The sequence below is a fragment of the Ursus americanus genome, chromosome 13, assembly GCF_024610735.1.
Source record: "Ursus americanus isolate L20-20 chromosome 13, mUrsAme1.1.p, whole genome shotgun sequence".
NCBI lineage: Eukaryota > Metazoa > Chordata > Mammalia > Carnivora > Ursidae > Ursus > Ursus americanus.
The window spans coordinates 21,644,756-21,663,468 of NC_142139.1; the positions used below are offsets into that span (position 1 = coordinate 21,644,756).

The 18,713-nt window shown below is 36.8% G+C and overlaps 1 protein-coding gene across 4 annotated transcripts in view; it reads left to right on the forward strand.

The window, feature by feature from the left end:
- The window catches only part of C13H4orf33 (chromosome 13 C4orf33 homolog), a 153,174-nt gene that overhangs the window by 27,830 nt on the left and 106,631 nt on the right, over positions 1-18,713 (forward strand). The window contains exon 8 of one of the 4 annotated variants that reach the window (XM_045798978.2): positions 4,116-8,872. The exons of 2 other annotated variants lie outside the window; for them this stretch is intronic. The gene's annotated coding sequence lies outside the window, so the exon portion shown is untranslated. Of the gene's footprint in view, positions 1-273; positions 1,958-4,115; positions 8,873-18,713 lie in introns of those variants that run through there. One more of the 4 variants, XM_045798980.2, reaches the window with a different exon arrangement.

The window sequence follows — 18,713 nt, forward strand, 5'->3', positions numbered from 1 at the left end:
AAGAGAGCACAACAACAGTCCATCATATGATGGAAGTACTACTTTCAGGATCCTGTCTGACAAGGTCCAGAGGGCACAAAATAAGTTGCATGAATAGATGTCCCAGAGCTCTATGTCACCTACTTCTATTGCATGGATGACTTTCCCTCAACTTACACTTGACTTCATGGGAAGATTTCCACAACCAAATAACAGAGGAGGGAAAAAGATAAGCTTAATGGGTTATCTTGGTATGTTGGTACTAGCTGAAAGTGAACTGTTTCCATACTACAGATCCATTCAGGAAAGGCCCCAGATGACAGCGATGAAGCGGAAGCCTAGTGAGCAGTCATGAGCAATCTACTTTGTCATTTACTTGTGTTGTGGAGAAATGTCCTTAAGTACACATATTTAAGGATCCCCGGCAAATGGTTTGGCTAGTTGGTCAGGATAAGATTTGAAGTTGGGAGGCAAGGAAGTTTGGGAAACAGGTATGTGGATGGATTTACGGTAATGGGCATAAGGCACAAGGATCTTTATGTTTCACATTAATTCCTACCAGAGCAGTGACTTCATTAGGTTAATTTGTACTTAATGGATTTTTGGACTTAAGTCCTAGAGGTAGTATTTGCATGTTAAGATGAGTATATCTGCATAATGAATCTTCTAATTGAAGATTTATATGGGCAGCATATTTTTTTGTTAAATCTTCCTTCCTGGGCACTGTCTGATCATTTCTTACCCTAATTTTGCTCTTGTAGAGCAAATTTATAAATTGACAATCAGAAGCATTTATCACCAACTATCATTTTTCATATAAGGAATAGTAAAAAGTTATCACTAGAGCTAAGATTACACATGTGTGAAGAATATAGGAAACCAGAAATTATTAATCTATGAAAAGTGAGGGGTATCTGTACAAATCTCACCTTATGTGGTATACTCACTGAGAAGATGAATGTTCAAGCCACTTCTTATTAATAAACTACTTGCCAAGAGAAACACATTCTTCCACAGGCCCCTCTGGGTATTATGTATTACAGCAGTGTCACACCTGAAAATTTGTCATTGTCACAGGTGTATTTTGGTGGTGGGCTAGTGGCTAATGTGAATGCAGACCTCTTAGGATTTGTCATGATTAGGGAATGAATCATAGTGTAGGAGAACATTAAAGAGGCAGAAAATGGAGGCTGCATTTATAATAAATGCTTTTATTAACTTGTTTTTTGTCAAAGATCAAAAGACAAGCTTCAGGAGATCTGAAAACTTTGGCAACCAAATCACACCCTTGAGTAACTTGCAATAACTATAATAACCTTTTATCTGTACATATCAGAAACTGAAGTCATTTAGCAGTAATTTATTCTAAATAATCTTGTAGACTACTTGTGTAGAAAACCTAAAAAATGGTGAATGTTTGCTTTCCTGTCCTTAATATTTTACTGTTTGCCATAGTGACAATGTATCTTTCTCCTTTCTGAGAGGACCATCTTCTTTCAAAAATAATGAAGTAATTTATATTGATGACTTTTCAAACTGCAGGTTGCAAACCTCTTGGGGAGTGGATTGTGGAATCTGTATAGTGGGTTGTAACACACAAATAATTAAATAGAATTGAAGATATCAGAGTGCCTCACATTTATTACATGTATACATTGTTTCAAGAGTTTTGTTCTTACTTTGAATCTAGTCACAAATGTTCAAGATCCATCAATTTAGAGTGTTTACAGAAACCAGTTTTAAATGCTTTGGTTTTTCACAGTATTATCTTTTGGGTCACTAGTCAATATCCAAAATATTTTCAATGATTAATGACTGGAGAAAATTTGGAGGGAACCTTACACTTAAACATGCCTCCAGTGCAGCTTAAAAACTAAGGAAAGAAAGACAGCCTGCTACTTTACTTTTCAAACATGCCTCCAGTGCAGCTTAAAAACTAAGGAAAGAAAGACAGCCTGCTACTTTACTTTTCAAACATGCCTCCAGTGCAGCTTAAAAACTAAGGAAAGAAAGACAGCCTGCTACTTTACTTTACTTGAAAATAAAAACAGATATATGGATGGATGGATGGATGGATGGATGGATGGATGGATGGATGGATGGACAGATAATAGATAGAACTTGCGTATATAGAGCCTCAAATTGTAAATTTTTTCATTGGAAGTGGTTCATTTTCACAGTATATAGCTCCCTTTCTAATCTATAAATTAAGAAGTTTTGGTTTACCAGTAAAACTAAGTTTAGCTCAAACCAGCTTAAACAGTAAGATATGACAGGCTTTTTGCCATTTGATGTAGAGGTTGATAATCACACTCTGTCATCAGGTTTCTAGACCCATTTATATTGGGGTTTTCTTGCTCTGTCATCTTCCAGGTCATCTTCGACTAAAGACAGCTTCTTTTTGCATATGAAATGACTGTGGGTGTTACAGGTCTCAAAATGACAAACCACAAAGTCCAGTGCAAGAGAAAATAGTCCGATTTTTGCCACTATCCTAGACATTTCCCTCATAGTTTAGAAAATTCTGCAGTCTGGGGGCACCTGGGTGGCTTAGTTGGTTAAGCGTCTGCCTTTGGCTCAGGTCATGATCCTAGGGTCCTGGGATTGAGCCCCATGTCAGGCTCCCTGCTCAGCGGAGAGCCTTCTTCTCTCTCCTGCTTGTGCTTTCTCTTGCTCCTTCTCTCTAGGTCTCTCTCTCAAAGAAAATTCTGCAGCCTGGGTTTTGATAATTGTATTCCCATGCTTTCATCTACTTCCTGTATTTTCTGTGAATTACATCTAGAAGCTTAATTACAATCAGGTTCAATTTTTGGTAAGAATATCTCATAGATGGTGTTGTATTCTTCTGTCAGGAGATGCATAATGACTGGTTGCCTCCATTTTGTGATATTAGGAGCCACTGATGACCATTGCCTGAATTCATAAATTCATTAGGGCTTGTAAAATGTTGATAATCCAATTTTGTCATTTCTACATGTTTCTTAGCTGGAATATTTCTATTAAAAAAATGATCCCAATTCAACTATTTGGATACCAAGAAACACTGTTTTTACAGGATAAATGCTTGATTCTTTTTATTTAGCAGTTTTATGAATAATTGGTTCTATGGCAATCTCCAAAGATGACCAATGAGATTTTTTAAATTATCTCTCAGACTTCCAGGGAAGATGGTGGAGTAGGATGATCCTGGGCTCACCTGTCCCACAGATATAACTACATAGCACCCACATCAGTGTAAATAAACAAGAAAACAACCTGAAGACTGGCAGAACAGACTCTCCACAGTTAGATGTAGAGAAAGGACACATCAAAGAGGGTGGGAGGGGCAGGGATACAGTTGGGAGCCAAACAGATCTGTAGGACTGTCCACAGAAGGAAGGGACACCATGGGCACAGAGAGGGGAGAGGAGCAAACCCCACTCCATTCACCTCAGGCATGGGGACCTGCACTGGGAAGATGAATCCCCATAACATTTGGCTTTGAAAACCAGAGAGGCCTGGCTTCATGAGTTTTTAAATCAATGGGGCTTAATACTTGGAACTTTAAAAATCAGCAGGTTCCATTCTGGGAGACCTGGAGGCCAATAGGAAACAGTCCCCATCACCTTTTTTTTTTTTCTTTTTTGAAGATTTAATTTATTTATTTAAGAGAGAGAGAGAGAACTCCAGTGAGGATGGTGGGGAGGCAAAGGGAGAGGGAGAAGCTGAGCCCCCACCCTTAAAGAGACAACACAACAAACAGCTCCGCTGAGATACAGAAAACAAACAAACAAAAAACCCAGCAGTTTGAAAAATACCTGGGGTATATGGGAAGATTTATTTAATAACCTCAGAGCATGTATTAGAGGGGCAGGGGACTTTAGGAGACTTCTCCAAGAGCAAAGGAGCTGGCATGTGCCATTTCCCTCCCCTGACCCCCAGTCCCCACATGGACACCTGCAGGAATCAGTGCACTGAAAACACTCTCTACCTAGCTTTTTAACAGCACATCCTGTTCCATGTGTTTCTTCAGATCTGCTACCTCCAAACCAACCAGCCTTGGCATGAGTTTTCCCAGGTACCTTCAGGTCCCCTCCCACAGCAGACCTATGCAGACCTTGCTGTCACTGATCCCCCAACCCCTTGTTTTCCTGCAGACACACCCTCCAACATGCCCTTGGCAAGAATCCATTCAAAGTGAGGCCACGAGCCTGGCAGTGTTCAAGCAGCCCCAACAGGAGCCAATCCCACGCCAAAGCAACTCTTGCCCCAGGAAGAGGTGAAGATACCCACACACACCAGTCTGACTGTGGCTTCAGCAGTGGGTTGGGGGCAGACATGTGGTCTGATTGCAGACCCCGCCCACCAATGAAAGCTTCTCAGAGGACAACACAGGGAGAGTGCCCTGCAGTTTGGTGCTACTGCAGTTCTGAAAAATACCTGATCTGACTCAACTCAAGCCCAAGGCAGCCCCTGACTGGCCCACTAACAACACAGGGTCCAAACACTGCCTGTAACAGGCAAAGAGAGCCATTGCAGACAAGTGGACTAAAGGCAAACCTGGCTTAGTCACAGTAGCAAGGTGCATGCAGCACATATAGGAGATATCTTTGAAGTGCCAGGTTTTGGTGAACAGAGGACGTTGTGCTACAGGACACTACAGGACCTCTTTTTCATAGGCCACTGCTTTCAAGAGCAGGAGACATAGCTGACTTTCCTAACACATAGAAACAGACACAGACAATTAGATAAAATGACAAGACTAAGGAATATATCCCAAATGAAAGAATAGAACAAAATCACCACAAGATAGCTAAGCAAAACAGAGATAAATATTATGCCTGATAGAGAATTTAAAGTAATGGTCATAAAAATACTCACTGGACTTGAGAAAAGAGTGGAGGACTTCAGAGAGACCCTTAACAAAGAGATAAAAAATATAAAAAAGAACCAATCAGAAAAGAAGAACTCAATAACTGAAATTAAAAGTACACAAGAGGGAATAAATAGTACAGTAAAGAAAATAGAAGAACAACTCAGTGACCTGGAGGACAGAGTAATGGAAAGCAATCAAGTTGAACAGGAGAGAGAAAAAATAGTAAAAAATGGAAATAGAGTAAGGGAACAAAGCAATACCATCAAGCATAATAATATTTGCATTATAGGGATGCCAGAGGAGAAGAGAGAAAAAAGGGGGCAGAAAATTTATTTGAAAAAGTAATAGCTGAAAATTTCCCAAATCTAGGGAAAGAAACAGATATCCAGATCCAGGAGGCACAGAGAGCCCCCAATAAAATCAGCCCAAGGAGGTCCAAGCCAAGACACATAGCAATTAAAATGACAAAATTACATACAAGAGAAACCCCATAAAGCTGTCAACTGATTTTTCAGCAGACACTTTGCAGGCCAGAAGGGACTGGCATGATATATTTGAAGTGCTGACAGAACAAAAACATGCAACCAAGAATACTCTATCCAGCAAGATTATCATTCAGAAGAGAAGGAGAGATAAAGAGTTTCCCAGACAAATATAAATTAAAGGAGTTTATCACCATTAAACCAGCCTAAAAAGAAATGTTAAAGATGGCTCTGTAAGTGGAAAGGAAAGATCACAAGCAAGAGTAAGAAAAGTAAGAAGCTCAAAAGCAGTAAAATTAAGTGTATCTATAAAAATCAATTAAGGGATTCACAAAATAAAAGGACATAAAGTATGACTACATATACCTAAAACATTGGAAAGAGAAGAGTAAGAATTTGGTGCTTTTAGCATGGGCTCAAACTTAAGTGACCATCAACTTAATATAGACTGCTATTTGCGTAAGATGTTGTATAATCAAAAACCTATAATAAATATGCAAAAAATAAGGAGAAAGGAAGCAAGTATGTCAGTAAAGAAAGCCAGCAAACTGTGAGAGAAGAGAGCAAGAGAAGAGAGGAACAGACCTACAAAAAACAACCATAAAACAACAAAATGGCAATAAGTATTTACCTACTAATAATTACTTTGAATATAAATGGACTAAATGCTCCAAATAAAAAACACAAGTTGATTGAATGGAGTAAAAAAGCAAGACCCATCTATATACTGTCTACAAGAGACTCATTTCAGACCTGAAGACACATGCAGATTGAAAGTAAAGGGATGAAAAAGCATTTATCATGTAAATGGAAATGAAAGGAAAGCCAGAGTAGTGATATGTATATTGCATAAAATAGACTTTGAAACAAAGACTGTAACAAGAGACAAAGGAGGACGCTACATAATCATAAATGGAAAAAACACTATATAATAATAAAGGGGACAATTCAACAAGAAGATACAAGAATTGTAAATATTTATTCATCCGGTGGGGGAGCACACAAATACATAAAGACAATAATAACAACCATAAAGAAGGTAACTGATAGTACTACAATAATAGTAGGGAACTTTAACACCCTATTTACTTCAATGGCTAGATCATCCAAACAGAAAATCAACAAGGAAACAGTAGCTTTGGATGACACATTGGACCAGATGGACCTAACAGATATAGTCTGAACATTTAATCCAAAACAACAGAATACACATTCTTTTCAAGTATACATGGAACATTCTCCAGGATCATATATTAGGCCACAAAACAAGTTTCAACAAATTCAAAAAGATCAAAATCATAGCATGCATCTGTTGCATTTTTATACACTAATAATGAATAATGAAGTAGCTGAAAGAGAAATTAAGAAAACAGTGCCATTTACAATTGTACCAAAAATAATAAAATATGTAGGAATAAACTTAACCAAGGAGGTGAAAAACCTGTACTCTGTAAATTATAAAACATTGATGGAAGAAATTGAAGATAGCACAAACAAATGGAAAGATATTCCATGCTCATGGATTAGGAGAACAAATAACGTTGAAATATCCATACTACCCAAAGCAATCTACATATTTAATGCAAATCTTATCAAAATACCAACAACATTTTTCAGAGGACTAGAACAAATAATCCTTAAATTTGAGTGTAATCATGGAAGGTTAGCCAAAGCAATCTTGAGAAAGAAAAAGTTTAGGGTATCACAATCCTATACTTCAAACTATACTACAAAGCTATAGGAATCAAAACAGTATGGAACTGGCACACACACACACACACACACACACACACACACACACACACACACAGATCAATAGAGCAGAAGAGAGCCCAGAAATAAATCCACACTTATATAGTCAACGAATCTACAACCAAGGAGGCAAGAATATGCAATGGGAAAAATTCTCTTCAACAAATAGTGTTGGGAATACTGGACAGCTACTTGCCAAAGAACGATACTGGATCCACTTTCTTACACCATACACAAAAATAAATTTAAAATGGATCAAGGACCTAAACATGAGACCTGAAACCATAAAAATCTCAGAAGAGAGTATAGCAGTAATTTCTCTGACATTGGCTGTAACAACATTTCTCTAGATATGCCCACTGAGGCAAGGGAAACAAAAGCAAAAATAAACTATTGGGACTATATTAAAATAAAAAAGCTTCTGCACAGTAAACAAGAAAACTAAGATGATCCATGGAATGAGACAAGATATTTGCAAATGGCATATCTGATAATCTCCAAAATATGTAAAGAACTCAACACCCAGGATCCCAAATAATCCAATTAAAAATGGGCAGATGACATGAACAGACATTTCTCCAAAGAAGATATGCAAATGGCTAAAATATACCTGAAAAGATGATCAGTATCACTCATCATCAGGGAAGTGTAAATCAAAACAATAGTAAGATGTTGCCTTACATCTGTCAGATTGACGAAAAGAAACAACAAGTGTTGTTGAGGACATGGAGCAAAAGGAACCCTGTGCACTGTTGGTGGGAATGGAAACTGGGTACACCACTGTGGAAAACAGCATGGAGTTTCCTCAAAAAATTAAAAATAGAATTACATTATGATCCAGTAATTCCACTGTTGGGTATTTACCCAAAGAATATGAAAACACTAATTCAAAAAGATGTATTCTTCCTTATGTTTATTGTAGCATTATTTATGATAGCCAATTTATGGAAGCAACCCAAGTGTCCATCCATAGTTGAATGGATAAAGAAAATGTGATATTTCATATATATATATTACTCAGCCTATGAAAAAGAATGGAATCTTGCCATTTTTAGCAGCATGGATGGATCTAGAGAGTATTATGCTAAGTGAAATAAGTCAGTTGGAGAAAGACAAATACCATATGATTTCACTAATGTGGATTTTTTTTTCATATGTGAAATTTAAGGAACAAAACAAATGAACAAAGGGAAAAAGAGACAAACTGAAAAGCAGACTCTTAACTATAGAGAACAAACATGGTTACCAGAGGGGAGGTGGTGGTGGGGTGAAATAGGTGAAAGGGATTAACAGTATGCTTATCATGAGGAGCACTGAATAATGCATAGAATTGTTGAAACACTGTATTGTACATGTGAAACCAATATAACAGTATATGTTAATTATACTGAAATTTTAAAAAATCTCTCTGAACTCATGGATTTAAAAATAGTTTAGTATATCTATCCATTGCAAATTTCTCATTAATGGTCAGTGTTTTCCATCTTTGGCCAATGGGAATCTCTTTACGGTGGCTTCTAAATCTTTTGACATGACTTTAATTAATAGTCTTTAATAGCTTATTTACTTCCTGGTATGGCAAGATGCTCCAGGTTCATCTTGCACATTGCCTGCTATAGATATAGAGCTAGCCATTTCTCCAGATAGTCTTGTCTCTCTTAGTGGCAAATGATATTTACATTCCACTTATTTGGACATTAAGGGTGTCCATTGCAAATGGGCTGTTTTGGGCTTTTTTTTGGCCTTTTATTTTAAAAATATTTTATTTTATGTATCTATTTATTTGAGAGAGAGAGAGCATAGTGGGGGCCGGGGGAGGGGGTCAGAGTAAGAGGGAGGAGCAGGCTCCCCCCCTGAGCAGGGAGCCTGACTTGGAGCTTGATCCCAGGACCTTGGGATCATGACCTGAGCCAAAGGCAGAGGCTTAGACGACTGAACCACCCGGGCACTCTTTTATTTTATTTTATTTTATTTTATTTTATTTTATTTTATTTTATTTTATTTTATTTTATTTTATTTATTTTATTATTTTATTTTATTTATTTTATTTTTTATTTTATTTTATTTTATTTTATTTTTTTATTTTATTTTATTTTATTTTATTTTATTTTATTTTATTTTATTTTATTTTATTGACAGAGAGAGAGAGCAAGAGAGCCAGCATGAGCAGTGGGGAGTGGCAGAGGGAGACAGAATCTTAAGCAGGCTCCCCACTGAGCAGGAAGCCTGACTCAGGGCTCAGTCCCAGGACCCTGGGGTCATGATCTGAGCCGAAGGCAGACACTTAGCTGACTGAGCCACCCAGGCACACCTCTAGGCCTTTTAAAGAGCAAATACATCATGACTTTGTATTGATACTTCCTATTTAATATTTGTTCCCCTTCTAACCCAAATATGTTTTCAGTGTTTTTAACATAATTTCTCATTTGCTTTTTCCTACAATATGCATCATAGACTCTGAACAAAATAATACTGTCAGCAACAATATTACTAAGAAGGGTTTAAAGGGTGTATTATTTTTGTTTTTGCTATTGTTTTTGACCTTAGAGTATATCCCACCAAGGAAAGATAGAAAATTTCTGTATTTAAAGTCAGTTGAAAGTAGTTTCTGTCATTGTATTATGCCACCAAACTCAATATACAGTTAGGTTCATTGGTTTCATTCCCCTTTCACTTTTGGGGCATTTTTACAATAGTTTAAAATATTTGTGAGTTTCCAAATTTAAATCTACAAATGAAGATATACCTGGAAAAGTCTGGCTTCTATTCTGGTTCCCTCTACCATATAACCTCCCTCTCTCTATAGATTACCATTAACAAAATTTATAGTTTATGTTACCATTTTTTAATATAAGCAAATATGTATAGTCATATTCTCTTCTTCCAACTTAGATATAAATTTAGCATACTGTAGCTAACAGAAAAGATTGCACTGTCAAAGTAGACTTACATAAATAAACAGTCTTACCCAGATTTACTAATATGTTCAAGGATATAAACAGTCAAAAGACTCAGGCAAATCAGAGAAAAATCTAGTCTATCCTTTGTGGCTACCTTGGCCCTTCCTTTCTGCACTGGACATCTTCTCTGGCCAGTAATAGGTGAGGAATTTAAATGAGGTTTATGAATGATCTCACATAATAAGAGAGGGGTTAAGTTATGAAATATCCATTTTGTATTTAGATTGGTAAAGGGTTTATGTGATATTTTCCCAGGAGCAATGCCTTATAAATCCATAGGTTCTAGGAACAGTCTTGCTAAGAGAATTCCACAGTTAAGAACACTCCTGCTAGCAAATAATCTTTAGCCAACAGAAGTCAGTTATCAGCCTGTTTACAAGATTAGATGGGGACACCTATCTTTTTTTCTTTCCCAGAAAATGTTCTCTTGGTAATCAGAGAGAAATACATCACAGACCAGCAGCTGCTGTGTAGAGAATTCCCTTTACAAAATACCTTAATGATGACCATACAGCTTCATAGACCTTTTAATTTCTTTTACCAACTCAGTTACTTTTTTCCTCCTTTTATCCACAGTTATTTGAACCCTTTTATAATACGTCAATGGAAGCATTTAGCTTCAGTGTATATTTCTTCTAAGGCCAAATTTACTGCCTTCTCTGACTAATCAGTTTTTGTAAGTATTACATCTTTTGGGATATTTAATTCGGCTTCCCAGCATATTTTCTCATGTTGGCAAATCATTGTTTACATATAACTTGCTTTTTACTTAATTGTATAAATAAACTTAAAAATCCTTTGTTACACCATACAGATGTAGAATTGTGGTTAAAATAATGTTTGTCATAACAGATCAGTTAATATTACAGATTATTCTATTTCTTCCCAAAGAAGTGATTTCTCATATACTGCATTCCCCATTATAAGGGTGGTCCCTAGAGTCCATTGTTCAATAAATTCTGGACCCCATTTGGTTTGTTCCAGATGTTATAGTACAGGTTTTTATAGATGCCCTGCTAGGGATGACACAGGTTGCTACTGTATCTGAACATGCATACCTACCAGATAGGTAACTTAGGAATTGGATTAAGGCATCTACTTTAGTGTTCCAATCTCCCCTCTAAGTTGGAAACTGGATGTTTTGTTTTGTTTTGTTTTGGTTTGTTGTGAACATCCATATGACCTGCTTTAATTCTCCTTAATTCTCACAGAAATTTACTTAATCTAGTGTCACATAAGGGTATTCTCTATTGTTTAGTGATCCAGGACCCATTTGCTGTTGACTACAACCCTGAGTCTGTAAAAATGCTCCTCTGAGACCAGGAGCCTAATTCTTCTCACACTACTAAATTAGCAGTTCTCAACTCTGCCAAATTTTCACACTTTTCTGTTCCATCTCTCCTCAATTATTTTTTACTATCAGTAAGGCACATAGTTGGCAGTTTCCAAACAGTAACGCGGTCTTCAAGCCAGGAACCCCTATCAGTGAACTAGTCAATTGCTTTATCAGAGTGATATGGGAAATGGAAATTCTTAAAGGGCTCTCTCATTGGATGGATGAGCAGCTTGCTTATGTATTCAGTGCACTCCCCCTGAACTTCCCACTTTAGGGCACTCTACCATATAGCATTTACTCTGGGTCACTGACATCATACAAGACATGATTGATATTTAGCCTCAGAATTATCTAATACCCTTCTGTGGTCTGAGGCTACTGACTAAATACCCAGTAACAAGCTAGCAAATGTCTTTCAAATGGACTTTAATAAACCACTGCCACAGTTAGTTTTCAAATCCAAATCCAAGAGGTCTTTGTGGAGTAGCACTATTTGATTTCTTCTGAAGGCTTCACAGCTGCAAATATCCTAGGAGGTGGATATTCTTACATAATCAGTTGGATCATGAGGTCTTAGTGGGTTTCCCTGTGCCATCAACCTCTGTAAATCTTTTAATGCTTGTTTCTTCTCAGGACCCCACTTGGAATAAGACTTATTTTTAACGACTTTGAGATAGTGGCTAACAGTATTCTTAATAGGAGCAATGTGATTTTGCCAAAACACAGATAGCCCTCCCAGCTGTGAATTCCTTGCTTGTTGGAAGGGTCTGTTGAAAGACACTAACTTATTTATCACAGTTTAAGGAATATCTCTGGTTGCTCTAGGAATTTCTCAGATTGGGCTGGACTTGAATTTTAGCTGGATTTATCAGCCATCCTCTATTTGTCATAAAAATGACTACAGTTTTTCACTCCTCTTGACTTTCCTTTGAGGAGTCAGTTAGCATGATAGCATCTATGTAGTGTACTTATTTGCTTTTAATGGGTAAGTCCAAATACTGACTCACTAGACTGTGGTAATATGTCAGGAAATTTACATATTGCTATGGCAGTACAGTAAATTTATACTGATTTCCATTACACATTTACACAAAAAGGCATACTGTGTCTGGCAGGATTCTGAACTCGGGGTTGAAAAGAAGGCATTATTTTTTAGATGCATACCAGGCCCCTTTGGCCTGTTGTACTTCCTATATAGTCTTCACCATATTAGATGTAACTGAAGCAATCTATGGAACTACTTTGTTTGATCTTTGACAGTCTATTGTTTACCTTTAGGAACATTCTGGAAACTTCTATGTTTTCTTTTTTTTGTTGTTGTTTTTTAAGTAAGCTCTAGGCCCAACTGGGGCTTAAACTCCTGACCCCAAGATCAAGAATTACATGCTCTACCAACTAAGCCATCCAGGCATCACTTGGAACTTTCTCTTTTATATGGTAGCTAGGACTGCTGAAAAAGGGAATTAATGGGAATCAAAACTGCTTCCTCAGCCATTTCCTTAATTAGAAGTGTGATCTGCTGTTGCCCTCCTAGAATTTTGTATTGCTTAATGTTTACTACTGAGGAGGATTCAACCAATTCCTGAGGTGCTCAGCATGGCCAATTAAAGTTGGGTAAAGTGTGAACTTAGTCAATATCCCTCATAAAAAGGGCAAAGGCAGCATGACCCATGTTTTCAGCTATAGGACCTAACACCAAAGGGGGCTATATTTTAGTCAATAACCATCTCTATTTTATATTTGAATTATTACACTGCTTATATGATATTTTCCAAGGATCCATACCCCATAAATCCAAGTCTGGGTTTGTTTGATTGTTTGTTTGTTTATCACAATCAATCTTAAGCTAACCAAATACATCCTGCTAAAAGCATTCCATAGGTAAGGAATCTCTTGCTAGCACATATTTTGCCAGATTTGTCATGATTTGATTTATAAGGAGATTTGACTTGATCATTCTTTTTTTTTCTTTTAAAGATTTTATTTATTTATTTGAGAGAGAGAGCAACTAAGAAGCTAGAGCACAAGCAGGGCGGGGGGAGGGGGTGGAGCAGAGGGAGAGAAAGAAGCAGACTCCCATAGAGCAGGGAGCGCGATGCTGGGCTTGATCCCAGAACCCTGGGATCATGACTTGAGCCAAAGGCAGACGATTAACCAACTGAGCCACCCCAGGCACCCCTGGATCACTTTCTTTTCACCTAGACATCCCCATGTAAAAGAAGAAATAGTTTGCTGTTTTACAAAGACTTTTGTATTTTTGCCAATTTATCTTTGAAATAAATTACTTGGAAAGGTATTTTCTGAGTCTAAAAGCAAATGCCTGTACAGTTTTGCTAGTACAAAATTATACTCCATGGGGAAATTTGCATTTCCACCATCAAAGTATGATAGTTTCTGTTATCCCGCAGCATCTTCAACAGAGTATGTTATCTCACTTTCAAGATTTTGCTGTCCTGATGGGTGAGAAATGGTATGTTAGATAATTTGCATTAACCTTATGTTTGTTAGATATCATTTGTGCATATGTCAGAATTTGACAGTGTTGCTCATTCCCTTCTAGATATCCCTCATTTGTCTTGGGGATATCACTTTCTCACTTCACCTTCTAATTCTTCTTGGCTAGTTCCTTCTCTTTGCAAACTTTAAAAATGGAATTTGCCAAGACTCAATCTTTAGAACTCTTCTTTCTATATATTCCCTCTCTTATTCACCTCAATCAATATCATGATTTAAAATACAATATATGTGCTAATGATTCCCACAACTATATCTTCATCCTCTTAACGTGTTCCTGAATATATACACCTCTTGACATTGCCATTAAGTTGTCTGATGAGCATTTTATATTTACATGCCCCAAACTGAACTCTTTTCAGCCACTATTCTTGATATTCCTCAAGTTTATCTTATTTTAAATGGCAAGCCTTTTGTAGTTCAGGACAAAAACTTTTTCTTGCTTGACCCAAATCTAGTCCATTTTTCTAGTCTCCGCTTTTGAAATGTATCCAGAATCTCACAACTTCTTAACACCTTCATTACTACCACTCTGGCCGAAACCACTACCATCTTCCCTGGATTATTGCAACCTTGGGTTATTGTAGTAGTTTCTGAACTGATCTCCCTGCTTCTGCCCTTGCTCTGCTCCCCTGCCACCACCTAAGTATATTCTCTACACAGAAGTCAGAATGTACTTTTTAAAAGCAACATTATCTGGGTGAGATTTACATAAAATAAAATGTACTCATTATGTATTTATTTATTTATTTTTAAAGTTTATTTTTTTAAAGATTTTGTTTATTTGAGAAAGGGAGGGAGCAAGCAAGAGAGCATGAGTGAGAGAGAAAGTGCACAAGCAGGGGGTAGGGTCAGAGAGAGATGGAGAAGCAGGGTCCCCACTGAGCAGGGAGCCCCAACACAGGGCTCCATCCCAGGGCCCTAGGATCATGAGCTGAGCCAAAGACAGATGCTTACTGGACTGAGCCACCCAGGTGCCCCTAAAATGTACTCTTTTAAATGTGCAATTTGATCACTGGAAAATATCCCCTGTGCCTGTCTATAGTCAATCCCTGCTTCCATCCTCAAACCCAAGCAACAGCTAATCTATTTTTTTGTCCCCACAGTTTTTCCTTTCCTAGTAATTTTATATATTTATAATCGTACATTATGATCCTAGGTTTTTGTGTCTGGCATGTCACTGGCATAATGTTTTTTGAAATTTATCCATGTGTTGCATGTATCAATAGTTTGTTCCTTTTTATTGCTCAGTACTATTCCATCATATGGATATACAATTTATTTATTGATTCACCTGTTGATGGACATTCAGGTTGCTTCAAATTTCTGGCTATTTTGTGTAATGCTGCTACGAACATTTGTATACAAGTATTTTTGCAAACATAAGCTTTTATTTCTCTTCAGTAAATGTCTAACAGAACTGGATTATATGGTATCAGTATATTTAGCTTCTAAAAAATGATAAATTATTTGCAAAGTGGTTTTACCATTTTATAGTAACAACATGCTTGAGGATTCTTGTTCTACATTCCTACCAACCTTGATATTGTCACTCTTTAAATTTTAGACCTTCAAGTGTGGGTGTGCTGGTTTCTCAATATTGTTTTAATTTGTATTTCTTGACTGACCAATAATTCTGTGTGCCTCTTGGCCATTCGTATATTTTCTTTTGTCAAGTGTCTGTCCAAATATTTTGCCCATTTCTGTCTTTTTAAAATTGAGCTGTTTTTAAAAAAATATATTCTGGATATAAGTCCCTAGACAAATTTACAGATTGCTAATATTTTCTCCCAGTCTATGGCTTGGCTTGCCTTTTAATTTTCTTAAATGTGTCATTCAAAGAGTAGATGTCTTGTAATATCTATTCTTTGAATTCATAATACAATCTACTGCTAGAATACATTCTTTTAGTCTTCTATCCACAATACAATATTTTTGTTTTTGCTTGAATTAGTCAACTATATGTTATAAAAATTTGAAAATGAGAAAACTAAGTTTGTTTTGTATGTCTGCCTACATATTTACTATTTCTAGTGCTCTTCATTCCTTTGAAATCCAAGTTTCTTTTTTATCTGGTATCATTTTCTTCTGCCTAAAGAACTTCCTTTAACATTTACTGGAGTATAGGTATGCTGTGAGGAATTCACTCAGAATTTTGTCTGAAAAGTCTTTATTTTAATTTTTTAAAGATAGTTTCACTGGGCATGGAATTCTAGGTTGGCTTTTTCTTTCAGTATGATAAAGATGTAATTCCATTGCCTTCTTGTTAGTGTTGTTTTTGATGAAGTATGCTATCTTTTTATCTTTTTTCTTTTGTTTGTAATGTGTCTTTTTAAATTAATTCACTCAATTTTGTGATTTTCCTTTTATCACTGGGTTTTTGGAATTTGTTTATGATTTGCCAGGGTGTGGATTTCTTGGTATTCATCTTAATTGGGGTTTTGTTGAGCTTCTTAGATCTCTGAGTTTAATAAAATGTGGAAAACTTTTAGCCATTAATTTTTAGAATACTTTTCCTGTGCCTTCCTCTTCTCAATCAAGACTGCTTGTTTTAGTCACATGGCTTGTTGAGATTCTATTCATTTTCTCCCCCCAGTCTTTTTGCTCTATGCCTTTATTTTGGAGAGTTACTATTATTGTGTTTTCACATTCACTGAAACTGTCATTTGCAGTGTCAGATCTGCTATCAGTCCTATCAAGTTAAATTTTCATTCCAGGTATGGTTGTAGGTACCTACTGTTGCATATAAAATGACTCCCAAAATTAGCATCTTAAGGCAATATTTATTATCTGACCATTCCTGTGGGTTAGGAATTAGGAAATGTCTTAACTGGTTGGTTCTCACTCAAGGTCTCTTATGAGATTATGCTCAAGCTACTGATTGGGCCTGCAGTTTCATCAGAAGCCTTGACTGGAGAAGGATTTGTTTCCAAGCCCATTCAGCTGGCTGTTGACACTCAGTTCTGTACCCTCTGGGCCTCTCCACAGGGTGCTTCCTGACAGGGCTGCTGACTTCCCCCAGAACAAGCAATCTAAGAGAGTAGGAGAGCAAGTGTGTGCATCTAAAACAGAAGTTGCAGTCTTTTATAACCTACTATCAGAAGTGATATCCTATTACTCTGCCGGATTGATCCTTATGAGACTATTTAAAACTCTCTCTGTTTTGAGTTCTGGAAATTGCTTCCAGGCCAAAAGCAAGAAGTAGTTATGGGCTCACTTTGTTTTCCTTTCTTGTGCTGCATGTTGTCTAATATATGACAATAGTGGCTCCCTATATCTTATCTAGTTTTTCTAGTTGTTTATGGCAGGTCTTATAGCAAGTCCCATATACAAGTCCCATAGCAATTACTTTTTCGTAGGTAGAAGCAGAAGTTCAAGAGACTGTTTTTATAATGTTAGATCATGCCACACCTTTGCTCAACAATGCCAATGGCTTGTCATCTCAATCATTGGCCTCAATCATTTATCTTTCAGACCTCACGTGTAACTAGTTTTCCTCTCGTAATCTCCATTCCAACTTCATCAAGTCCATTGCTCCCCAGACAGACCTAGGAGAGTCCTGCTGCAAGGTCTTTGCTCTTGTTAACTCTGTCTAGAACACATATTTCCCAGATGCCAATGGGACTAATTTTCTCAATTGAATTTAAATCTCTACTTAAATGTTATCACATAGGCTTTCTCTGATTATATCGTATAAATAGCAATTTCTTTCTTGTTCATTCTTTATTTTATATACTATGATTTATTTTTATTAATAACACCTATTACCACCTGGCATCATAAATATTCATTTGTTTATGGTATGTATATTCCCCTCACTAGACTATAAGCTCCAAGTGAGATTGTCCCCAGAACCATTCTCGACACACAGTAGGAACTGGACACATATTTATTGAATAATTGAATATGTAGCAGATATGAATTTTACTTTTATAACATGGGTAAAGAAATATTACAGTTTTAAAAATTTACCTGCAACAGATAATCTATTTCCAGACTGCACTTGCCTGCTGGCAGGAAACTCAGTACTAATCATGGTTCAAAGGTCTTTTTACCTTTTCTGGGATGTTTTAAGAACTCTAAGAGTTTTACTATTGCAGAATATTTATGGAAGGGTCTGATGTTCTTCTATCTACATTGGTTACAATAAATATTATGATAGTAGAAACCAATATGCTTCCTGGAACTAATGACTCTACTGCTTGCTATTCAAGCTTGAACATAGAAATCTTTTATTTTCTTTGTGGTCAGCCTCTTTGAATTTCCATCCCACCCAGTCAAAGGTTCTGTCCCAAGGATCTGCATAGGAGTAGGGCATGGATCTCCACCTCCATACAAAATATTCTAATTTCCCTAAACCTCTGTCTGTAGTTTTCATTCAGAAAATACTCCAAACCCTCTGTCCTCCTACAAGTTGACCATTTAAATGCTTCTGAATTTATTCTTGTCTCCTTTTATACACACATACACACACACACACACACACGTATGCACACACACGCACATATACATATACACATGTAAAATTGGAGGTGTTCATTGAATTTCAGATTTCTGGGAACTTCTCCTACAATGCAAGAGTGAAGAAATTCAGAACTCTACCACATTCCATGGCTATATTCTGGTTAGTGGGGAAGGAAATTACAACACGTTCTTGCTTAGTTTCCTCTCACAGAGTGGACAAATTAAATCTGTGTCCTAGTAGAGTAATTGGCTCACACATGAAATGAATGAATGAAAGAAAGAATGACTGAGTGAATGAATGCAAATCTTTTCCTTATAACATACATATATCCTATCCAACTTTCAGTGTTATGTTGCTAGTAAAATATCTT